Consider the following 12100-nt stretch of genomic DNA (forward strand, 5'->3'; position numbering starts at 1 on the left):
TGGGCTCTCAACCCAAGGTTGCCATTTTGACTCCTCGACTCCAGCAAGCCCTAGTGGGCTGCGCCCCCTGCAACTAACAACGGCTATTGGACCTGGAGCTGAACTGCGCCCTCCACAACGAAGACTGAAGGGACAACAACTTGACTTGGAAAAAATCCTGGAAGTACACACTGTTCCCCAATAAAGTCCTGTTCCCCTTCCCCAATAAAATCTTTAAAAGAAAAAAAAGAAAGAAAAATACTTTCTAAGTATTTCTGCACCATCTTATATGATAAGGAGCTAATAGCTACTTCCTGAGTTTGGTGGGGCAGCAGAAATATTTCATTTTAAAAGCCTGGGTTTAAATTTGATCTCTGCCCCTCCCTTACTGCTTCTGGCTAGTCACCTTTTTGAACACTTGCATTCTTAGGTGTTCCCTGGCCTGTGGATATATCAGCAACAATGGCTTCCATTTTACAGATGACAAAACCAAAGTGAAGTGACTTGGCCAAGACATCGCCACAAAATACGAGATGGTAGAAATAAGACCGTTTCTTCCTTTGTCCAATGAAGGTAATAATAATGTCTGTTTTACAGGATTGTAGAAAGCTCGGCTGGAATAGAAGGGAAGGCTGTTTGGTTGCTGTAAACTGCTGCGGTTGGGTGGTGCAGTAGTAGCAATTGCACTCATGCCTGACGTGGGGCAATGAGAAGCTTTCTTTCCTTAGGCACTTGCATGTAGTCTGTAAACAGGCCCTGGACACACAGGATGAACAAGATATGGTCTTTAGCTTGGAGGAATTGACACTGGAGGTAGAGGACCACCAAGTAACCAGATTAGCACAACACCTCGAGGCGGTTTTCGTAAAGTGTACCGCTGTGCTGTGGGAGCTGGGGGTGGTGGGGGGAGGCACTGCCCGGTGTACTGAGTTTGTTTTGCTTTACTTTGTTTTAACTTCTCTGGCATCCTTGGTATCTCCCTTAAGGGAACTATGTGCAGTTCAAGATCTGCCACCCTTCATCCAGCTTGAGTGACACACCTAAGAGAGAGGTCTGTTGGGTCACTCCCCTGTCCCCTTCTCTTGGTGGGTCTCTGGGTCACCCTGTGTGACTCTTCCCAAAGGCGTCAGGAATAGGTTTTCTGGCTTTCCCTGTGGTTCAGCTTCAATCTGCAGTGGGAACACAGCAAGTGGTCATATTTGTGTATTTGGGGTTTTTTTTACCTTGTACTTGAATAATGCTCTAAATGTTTAACATTTATTTTCTCAAATAAATGTATATTTATTTATACATGTATATGGTTCAAATACACATGCATATGGTACAAAATCCAAAAGGTACAAGAGAATACAGTGAAAGGTAAGTCTTCCATGCTCCCATGCCTCAAGCCTCCCAATTCCCTTCCAGAGGAAACCACTCTTACTAGTTTCTTAAATAGCCTTTCAGAAATCAAATGCTCTCTTTTAGGTATTTTTTAAAAAGCAATGTTTGTCAAGACGTGATCTACAGGCCACCTACGTCAGAATCACTCCCCAGGTCACAAACATTAAAGCTAGAGAACACTGCTTTGAAGAATTTGACAGTTACCATCCTGAGGTTGGAAAGATATTTTCAAATATCTATTTCTAGGTGAGGAGACTGAGTCTAGAACTGGTCAAATAATGCCAGGTCTAGAACCAGAGCTTCCAACACTTTCAGCTACAGCAATGTTTTGCAGACTCTGTGTGTGTGTGTGTGTGTGTGTGTGTGTGTGTGTGTGTCCTTCAAAGCAAATCCTTTTTCAAACTGAAATCATATCTGGAAACGCACCTGTGAAATGAAAGCAGAGCTCCTCCTCCTGTTGAAGTGAGGGTGGGGTAGAGGGAACTCACTGAGCCTCCGCTGCCTTATGTCAGCCCCTGTGGCACCTCCTTGGAACCCTGGCGTTGAAAGACTACAAGCTCATCTTTGGTGTCATCCTAGAGGTAACAGGAATTTGGTATTCAAATGGTCAAATCCAAGGTGGGAGAAGGAACGTGAAGTTCCAGCTCAATTCTCTAGATATGAGTGAGGCCTGGGTCCCCCGGGACTGGTAAACTCCAGTCCTCCTCACATTCCTCAGGCGCACGGAGGGCTATGGTATGAAGAAGGCTGCGTGGAGCCCATGTGTCCCCAAGAAGACAGGTGGTCTCCTTTGAGCATCCACATCCTGACCAGTTCAGGAGTATTTATGGAGACCTTCATTCAATATGCCCAACACAATAAACTCCAAGCAGTTTAAAACTAGTCCTGCCCTCCCGTGGCTCTCATTATAGCTGGAGAGAGCAGATACAAAAAGAAGCGATAACATTAGGCACGTATGTGCGGGGTGAGGGGTAAAGGCAGGTGGGCAGGCAGGTAAGTCGTCTCTGGATCCCGGGAGCAGGAGAAGGTCTGGGAGGGAAAGGCAGGGGAAGGCTGGAGCGGAAAGGAACTGCAGGAGACACTGACTTCTAGGGGAGGCTTGGCCACTCACTGTCCCTTGAGATGTGGTTAGAGATGTGGTCAGACGGCAAGAAGCAGCAAATCAGGATCTGAACCCTTATCCCCAGCTGACTTAAACTAACTCGCTTGAGGGACTTGAGTTAGAGTTTGGGAAGATCTTCGCAGCAAAAACTTTCATCCTTCAAAGCTGCTTCTCCAAATAACTCTCCAGTGGCCCCCTGGCTCCCTCCACTCCATGCACACGCTGGCCTCCTGCTGCGTGCTCCCTCTGCCCGAAGGCTGTCCCCGAGATAGCTGCCCAGCTGGATCCCTCACGGTGCCCACACCTTCTCAGTGAGGTTTTCTCCAACTGCCCTTGATTACGGATCACCTCTTCCCCCACTCTCAATACCCTCCCTGCTTTATGTTCTCCATGGCATAGATCACTGTCTGGCATTCTATGTATTTACTTGGTTACTGCTCCCATTAGAGGTGAGCTCCATGAGGTCAAAAATTGTCTGTGCCCCTGGTACCTAGAATAGCACCAGACACATAGTAGGTACACACTAAGCATTCATTGACTGAATGAGTGCATGAGTGACTCCCTGTTAATGAGCCTCCATAGAATCCTCCCTAGGATAGAGAGGGGTGCTCACACCGGCCAGGACCGTGCGCGCCGCAAGCAGAACTAACCCTGCGATTATACATCTCACCGGGGCATACAGGTGCGGAGGTGAACCGGCTCCTCACCGTGAATAACGAGGATCCTAGGGGGAGAGGAGAAGACCCGGCCTTGGAAAGGGACCATAGGGCTTGGGAGGAGCAAGTGGAAGGTGTGGTTCCCTGCTCCCTGCATGGTGCTTGGTCACGACAGACACTGAGCCGGGGAACAAGAGAGAGTGAGGGCAGCCATGCATGTTGGGAGCGTCAGTTAGGCTGCCAGGCATGTGGTCTCCTCCTTCCCCCCGGACTCAGTGCCCTCAACCTGCCCTTGGCACCCCAGATGAATCAGCAAGTTCCAGCCTCTGGGGTTCATTGCAGCACTCCCCTGGGGCAGACTAGAGGATGTTGCACAACATGAAGTAACATACCTGGGAGGACACGAAGCTCAGTAAGCCAGCAGCAGTCTGGGACAAGGGTCATCCAGAGCCAAGCCTGGCTCTCTGTGTGGAGAACCCCAGCCCAGGAAACAGCTGGTGCTGGGAACTTGGGGCTGGGGGGGTTCCCAGCCTCAGCTGAAAATCGGCACCTCAGAACAAGCAATTGAAGAAATACAGTTTCAAGGCAGCAAATCCTCATAGAAAATAAATGCAGGTGTGCCTTGCTTTAAGCGGCCACTTAGGAGAAAACTGAATATCTACCAAGGACAGACAAAGGGGTCATTCACAGCTTAAAGAAGGCTGCTCCTTGGGGACACTGTGCATATGTGAGCTCCCCCAGTCAACTGGAAATCATTGCCTTTACAAATATTCAGCTTCAACATAATAATCATTTGAAATGTGACACTTTCTGATATATAATCTGCCTTCAAAGATATGAATACTTTCACGCATACATATGTATATTCTCATCAGCTTCTCAGACGACCCTAGGAGGTATCTATAATGCTCCCCATTGTGTAGATGAGAAAACAGAGGCCTGGAGTGGGTAAGTCACACAGTTCAGCCAGGTCTTCAGACTTGATCTTCCCAGCACATGATGCTGTCCTGTGTGATTCCGACAACAGCTCTCAGAGGCTCACACAGAGCAAGAGACTATGATCTGTGAGGTAGATGAGAAAACTGAAGACCCAGTGAGGTGAAGGCTCCACAAGTGTTCCCTGACTTGGAGGCCAGGCTTGAGTCAGACAAACCTAGGCTCTCGTCCTAGGTTTACCGCTCACTAGCTCTACTTGGCACGTACTTGACCTCTATGGGCCTCGGTTTCCTCATCTATAAAATGGGGATAATAACTACTACGTCAGGCGGCGCTGTGAGGGTGAACTGAAGTGATGTATGTTACTGCTTAGAGAAGTGCCTGACACATAGCTGCTATTATTATGCTTGTCATTCTTATTATCTTCACAGTATCTCACACTCCTTACATGAAAAATCCACAGGGACATGTGACAGAGGGTCTCCTCTAGGGACAGGTGAGATGTCACCTCCTCTCAGCCTTTTCCTCCCCTTACCACCCTCAGCACTTCCAGAAGATCACACCAGGCTGGTTCTCTCCCAACCCCCAGGAGACTCCCTGCTACTGCCTGACCCCACCTCACAGCTGCCCAGCTGCTTTGGCCAATGATGAATGGCATCCCCCATGCCCCACTGGCATGTGGTCACCCGGTCTCTGCCTGCGGCAGGGCCTGGAGCCCTGACGTGTTTGGCAGGCTGCCACTGCTTCCTTGGTAGGACGCCCTGCCACTCCCTCTGGCCCCTCTATTCTGGGAGCTGTAATTTAGACAGCCTTCCCCGCCCCAATTGCTATCTGTGGCACCAGTCACCGTTCCTGAGGGCCCTGCCCACCCCCCACTAGACTGCCTTTTCATAAACAGCTCCCAGGCTGCCCTGTTATCTTGGGCGCCGTGGCTCTGGGGAGGAGGACCTGCCACCCTGGAGATACAAATGACCCCTCAATCCTGGGGGAAGCTGGCCTGATGTGGGCAGAGGCGGGATGGAACCCTCACCCACGAGAGCCCAATATAGCAGCCCTCAGAAACTGACCTTGAAGTCTGCTGGGGCGGGTTACGAAAAAGAGGAGAGCCTGTCATTATCCCCCCAACACCCTGGGGACTGGGTCAGCCTGGGTCGTAGTTTCTCCCAAGGCCCCTGCCTCAGCGAGGCATGCTTAGCCACAGGGCCACGAAAAGGGGTGTGGTCAGTCAGTAACAGCAACAAAAGCGAAGTTTCTAAAATGCAAATGTGATTGTGTCAAGCCCTCGCTCCAAACCTTCAGTTGGTTCCCCATGGCCCTTAGGGATAATGCTCCCAAGACCAGCTTCTTCTGCCCTTTCTACCACTGCTCTCACCTCAGGACCTTTGCACAAGTTTTCCCTGTGCCTGGACAAAGCTTTCCTCTTCATCTAACTCCTACTCATCCTGCAGGTCTTGGCTTAGAAGTCACTGCTCATGGAATCTTCCCCTGCCATCACCACACACACACACTCATCCTGGGTCCTCCCCCTTTGACTGGGATGGGTGTCCCTCCCACGTTCACCAGAAGCTCCAGGCTCTTGTCCATGCACCTGTCTGTCTCCCTAGCAGACTATAAACACTCCCAGGGCAGGAACTCTGTCTGCTCATGTGGTTTCTCCAGCACCTAGCTCAGTCCTGGCATACAGTAGCCGCTCAAGGAAAATTTGTTGAAAGAATGTATGAATGAATAAATGAATGACTCCTCTGCCCCTTCAGGATGAGTGGGACTTCTGGGTGGGTATTTGCTAGTTTGTGCCCTTCATTTTCCCACAAAGCCTCAGCTTCAGTCCCTGTGTCCTCTAAATATAACTTCAGGCTTGCTGCACTGTCTGTCCATCCTGATCTGGAAAATATGGTTGCTATGGCCATGGGCCTGCAGTGGGGAGCCCCAAAGAGCTCTCAGGATGCAGGGTAGAACAAGGAGGGTGTCCTTGGTTTGAGAGGGGGGCGGAGGGCAGAGAAAGAGGGAGTCCTCAGGCTATGGGGTCACTTACAAGCAACAAATCTGTTACTGGAGACAAGGCTGGTGTGTATGCCCAATGGGCAGGTCAGGTTCTTATTTGGGCACTTTTTGCCGTGATATACATACACTGTGTATTTTGCTTGTTCAAAAGCGGAAACTACAAAGAATAACCTACAACTCTAGCAACAAGCCTCAGTTAGATTATTCTACCTGTTATCCCTATAAATCATTGGAGGCCTTCTGAAATTTGAGTCTTTCTGCATCCAAATTGCATTTTTTAAATCATTTCCCTTATCTTGCACTTTCACTTGAATTTTTCCCAGATCACCTGGAGGCTGGGAAAATATGGTCACTGAAGACATGTACCTTGGCTTCTGCACAATGCCACCTTCACACAGACACCCCTGATACAGTGAGGCAGGGGACTGCACGAAGGTGTGGACACCAGGTATGGACATTGAGGCCATCTTGGAGGCTGGCTACCACAATCCCCAACACCTATCTGGCATACAGAAGATTCTCAAGAAACAGCTGTTGAATGAAAGAAGGAATGATTTCAGCAGAATGCCTAGTGCGGGCTTCAGTTCTCATGGTGAACTATTATAATCGCCCTGACCACCGCACCAGCCCAGAAGGACCTTACACACATTCAGCTTTCCCCAACGTCACACCCTGTCCCCAAGAGGTCCTCTTATAATTCATTCAGCTCCACCTCTTCCCAGCTGTATAAGCTTTGGCAAGTTCCCAAACTCGCAGGCTTGTTGTAGGGATTAAAGGAATGAAGGTGTAAGCATCCCTCACAGGGTCTGACTCACACAAGCCCTCCGTAAGTGTAACCGTCCTGGGCGGTACTGTGTATTATTAATACTGGAGGGGAAAACCAAGTATCTTCCTGGAGTCAGGAGCAGTTTTAGAGGTAGAAGGTTGGTGTGAATGGGTGTATATGTGTGTTTCTATATGTTTGGTCTTCTGAGAGCAGTGGCAGAGGAGCTGTCCAAGGTGGGCAGTGCCTTGGTCGGGTCATGTGGTCCAGACACCAGGTTTATCACTTGGGTCAGAGATGGTCACGTGCTGGGGCCTTAGTCAGCCAAACAGGCAGGAAAGACTGATGAGCACCTGGGCTGCTGTCCACTGACACTAAGTAGTATGCGTTACAGCAATGCTTCTGAAACTTTTTGCAGGAAGGGGAGGAGAAGGCAACCGGTGTCACAGAAACTTTTGGAAGTTTACATGAAAAATGCACATTTGTACATAAACACAAAAAAGTATACATAATAAGCTCTGGACATTCACGATGGACCATAGCTTCAAAATGCTAGCACTGGACTGTGGCCTCCTTGAAGGCAACGACTAGAGCTTGTGTCTCCTGAACAAATGCATGAATGCATGTAGGAATGAATGAATAAAAAAAGAACAAACAAATCAAATAACCGGCAAAAAGGCCAGAATCTTGGAACTTTTGCTGGTAAGCTGCACATCTCCTCCCCTGTGTAACTGCCTCCAGAAAACGGACTGGCTTCAAAAACCTGCATTCCAGTTTTGTCTTAGCCACCTTACTAACTATATGACCTTGGACTTGTCACCTAACCTCTCTCAGCCTCATTTGTCTCATCAGGAAAATAATGTGAATTACAGAGTGTTTTGTAAGCTACAAAGCCTACTAAAAGCATGAGGGACTCTTATTTTGGTTGCACTCTTATTCTGGTGGGAACATCTGGATTTAGGCAAAAGGAATGGAATGTTCCTATCAACCTGCCCTCAAGTCCCTCCACCTTCCATCAGCACAGACCTGCCTTGGGGATGGGAAGATTCCTGGGTGGGGCAGTTTGCTCGAAGGAAGGAAAAATCAAGCTGAGCTGCCAGGGCTGTCATTAGTTAGCATATCAACAGTCAGTTGGCCAAGCTAAGAACTGAGGCTGGGTACCGCTGGCTCCGGTCTCATTCCAGGCATAAGACCACACCCTACACAAATAGACTAGACTGAGAATTCTGCAATCATTGGGGTAACAAATATTTATTGAGCAGCTACTCTAGGTTAAGTTCTGTTCTAGGTGCTGAGGATACCATGGGAGCAAACCCCCTATGGTCCCTATCCTCTTGGAGCTGACAATCTGATGGAGGCAGATAGTAGTCAATCAGCCAGAAGCACAGGGTGCTGTGCAGATGTGTTATGGGAGGTTATGATGGGGGGATGGGAGGGCAGGACAAGTGTCGTTTTAGAAGTGACATATGCGTTGAATCTTGAACTCCATGAGAGGCAATGGGTACGGTGCAAGTACTCTGGGCAGAGCGTGTCACAATGTCTGACACACACGGCAAGTGCAAAGGGCCTGTGGTAGCACATCTGAAAATCTGAAAGAAGGCTGGTGTGGTTAGAGTACATAGTGAGGAGCAGAGGGATTTTACCAGGGAAGTCAGGCAGGCAGAGACTAAATCACCTTGTTCTCTTTCATGTGGTATTTGCAAAGACAAAGGGTCTGGAGTGGCAGATTTCAAGTCGCTGAATAGTGTTACACAGGAGGCTGCCTCATGAGGAACAGAGTGAAGAAATAAAATGAAGTCACTGTCCTCAAGCTGCTAAATTACCAACATCAAGTCGGTTGAGGCACGAGGAAACGATTCTTGTTTTAACTAGAAAATTAAAATTTTCAACTTTCCAGTGCTATGTAAGTGCCTGGATTACATCACATCTCCAGATAGCCCTACCCCCCTGAAGGACTAAGGAAAGAGGTTCAGGTATCCAGACCACCTGACATTCATTATCCAGACCACCAATCATCTAAAGGATTACCATCTCAGACCAATCTAGAAGCTAAGACTGCAGAACTGATTCTTCTCAACAATGTGTTTTTTACTGTGAGAACTCAGCTTTCCTTCCTTCTTCGGAACAAAGCCTCCAGACTCTTTCTGAGTTCCTTTGACACTCAGAAGCCAAATGAGAGAAAATACCCCAGCAAGTGGGATTTGAGTCAGAGAGAAAGGATTTCCTGGCCCAGAGAGGACTTTGGGAGCTTGCTTTCTCTACTTCACCTGTTGTGTCTGCCAGGTAGCAGAAAGGGGGGTTGTTTATTTGCTCATTCACTTCTCTGTCCCGTTCCCTTGGCCATATTACTCCCCACCCCTACTGCTTATTGAAGGAGGACAGTGGACAGCTCTATTTGAAAAACGAAATTCTGGGCCGGCCCGGTGGCTCAGGCAGTTAGAGATCCATGATCCTAACTCGGAAGGCTGCCGGTTCGATTCCCACATGGGCCAGGGGACTCTCAACCACAAGGCTGCCAGTTCAATTCCTCGAGTCCCGCAAGGGATGGTGGGCTCCACCCCCTGCAACTAACATTGAACAGGGCACCTTGAGCTGAGCTCCCAGATGGCTCAGTTGGTTGGAGCACATCCTCTCAACCACAAAGTTGCTGGTTCGACTCCCGCAGGGGATGATGGGCTGCTCCCCCTGCAACTAGAAAATGGCAACTGGACCTGGAGCTGAGCTGCGCCCTTCACAACTAAGACTGAAAGGACAATTTGAAGCTGAACGGCACCCTCCACAACTAAGATTGAAAGGACAACAACTTGACTTGGAAAAAAGTCCTGGAAGTACACACTGTTCCCCAATAAAGTCCTGTTCCCCTTCCCCCCAAAAAAAAAATCTTAAAGAAAAAAAAAATTCTGCCAAGTAAATTTGAAGATCTAATTGGCTTTATTAAGCAATTCATGAATCAGGCAACTTCCCACCTAGCAACTAGAAGGGCATGGAAAGTTTATAGGAAGAAGGGTGGGGCAAGGGAGCTATTGACAAAGGATTATTTTGGGGCTGGGACATCTTTTTTGTGGGGAAGAGAAAGGAAAGGGTATTTATCACACAGATCATCTCTTCTTTCTATGCAGGATGGAGAAGGCCCATGTGACAGATTACCTTACTGATGCTTGACCAGAAAATTCCAGACTGATTAAGATTACATTTCTGGGGAAGGTTGAAACTGCAATTAGATCAGGTATGAGGCCATTTGGGGCTGTGGTTTTTCTCTCTAACAGCTCTGTCAGAGTAAGTCTGTTGTATGGAAAAGGGCTGGAAGTGAGGAAGGCAGGGAGGGAAAGATGCAGATAAGGGTAAGGACAAGGTTGTCCTGGGATGTCTTTAGGCTGCAGAGAGGAGGTGGAGAGGAGAAGGGAGGGGACAGCCAGCACAGTCAAGAATAGGAGTTGAGATGGGACATGAAGGGGACTGGTCAGGATGGGACATCTCCAGGTGATTAGGAGCCTCCCCTTTATGCTGGAGGTACCGCAAGTGGCAGCTGCCTTAGCTGCTGAAGGATGAGACAGAATTGCCCTGGTGCCCACTGTCCCTGTCTAACCCTCTTTTGGGAAGGCCTGCTTGATTGTCTGGGTCCTCTCTCCAGACTGTAAGCTCCTTGAGGGCAGGGTCTGTGTCTTGTTCAATATCATATCCCTTAGTGCCTGATGCAGTTAATACTTGTTGAATGAATGAAAGCACAAACAAATGAATATTGATTTGGCGAGCAGGAGACTGTCCACAGCTACTGATGGGAGCCAGCTCTGAAGATATGAGACTTGATCTATATTATTGTCAGATTCTTCCAAGGACCAGGGTGGGGGTAGGGCAGCATTCTGATCCATAGAAGGATATCTCAAAACTCAGAAAATTTATGGCAGGCCATGTGATGTTCTGGTTAAAAATGTAGCTCTGCAACTTCCTAGCTCTGTAACCTTGGACGAATCACATTACCAGTCTGTGCCTCACTTTTCTCATCTGTAAAATGGGAGGACTAATCGATGATAGGGTTGAGGTGAGAATGAAGAGAACTGAGCCTTTTAGAACACTACTTGGCACATACTCCATCAGTGCTAGCGATTGTTGTCTAGGAAGGAGATGAGAGACCCAGAAAGGGATTTGTTCAGCCTCAGTCCCAACCCCCAGCACAATACCTTAGACATGGAGTGCTCTACAGCAGATCTTGCCTGAACGGGGACACTCCCAGTGGCCTCTTCCACTCAGCCTGCCCACGTCAGCCGCCAGATCACCGAAGGCACTTTGCCTTCTGCACATAGAGAAGTACAGACCTCAACATCTGGGCTGACCGCCACTTGCTACACAGCCTCCTTGGGCAAGGTGCTTTCCTAATGTCCCCAAGCTTCTGCTTTCTCATTTGTAACAATAGGAATGCCAAAACCCCTCTGCTAGTGTTGTTGTGGGGATTATATGCCTGGCACCCAGTTGGCCCTTCCTCAGGTGTGGAACTTGGCCAGATCTGCTCCTTCCTCTCACCCTGTCCCTCCCCCCACCAAGCCAATTGGAAAGCAGGGAGCCAAGTTCCTGGATTCCTGACCTTCCTGCCTCTAACACTCAAACCTTGGGCAAGAGTCACATCGTCAGTGAAGACCAGCTGGAGCGCTCCATCCCTGGCTGCCTGAGTCAGGGTTCACCAGGGACTCTTGTCCCTGTCACCTCAGATGACTCCAGTCCTGAATGACAGTCCTGAGTTCTAAGGTGAACCCCACAGGAAGAGAGGAAGTTCTGCAGCCTGAGCACTGGGCAGAGGCCTCAACCTGCTGGGGTGTGCGGTGGGAGTGGGAGGTGGGATTCCCATTTCATTTTTGTCCCTATCTTTAGGCACATGATTGATCATTCAACTTGCTTACTTACTGGCACAATGAGAGGGGAAAGTTTAAAAAGATAGGATTGTGTACAGAAAGTTTTAGTATAGGGAGAACTAGGAGTATCTACATTTCTTTTACAAAGGCACTTTGCTGGAAGGCAGAGTTGGGCAGTAAGAATTCACTAGATTGCTATAAGCAGCCACACAAAGTCATCTGCCCACCTCTTCCCCAGTCCCGTCAGGAACTTGGAAACAAGGCTGAAAAGGGATGCTAATTGCATCCAAGAGTCAGGATTTGACTAGTGCCTCCTGGGGATGAGTGACCCTGGGTAAGTCATTTGATCTCTGAATCTCAATTTCCCTGTGGTAAAATGGGGATAATTCTGGAGTGACTCATTAATGTGAAGGTTAATGAGGGAACACAAATGGAA

This window comes from Rhinolophus ferrumequinum, chromosome 21 (assembly GCF_004115265.2).
Source record: "Rhinolophus ferrumequinum isolate MPI-CBG mRhiFer1 chromosome 21, mRhiFer1_v1.p, whole genome shotgun sequence".
Classification (NCBI taxonomy): Eukaryota; Metazoa; Chordata; class Mammalia; order Chiroptera; family Rhinolophidae; genus Rhinolophus; species Rhinolophus ferrumequinum.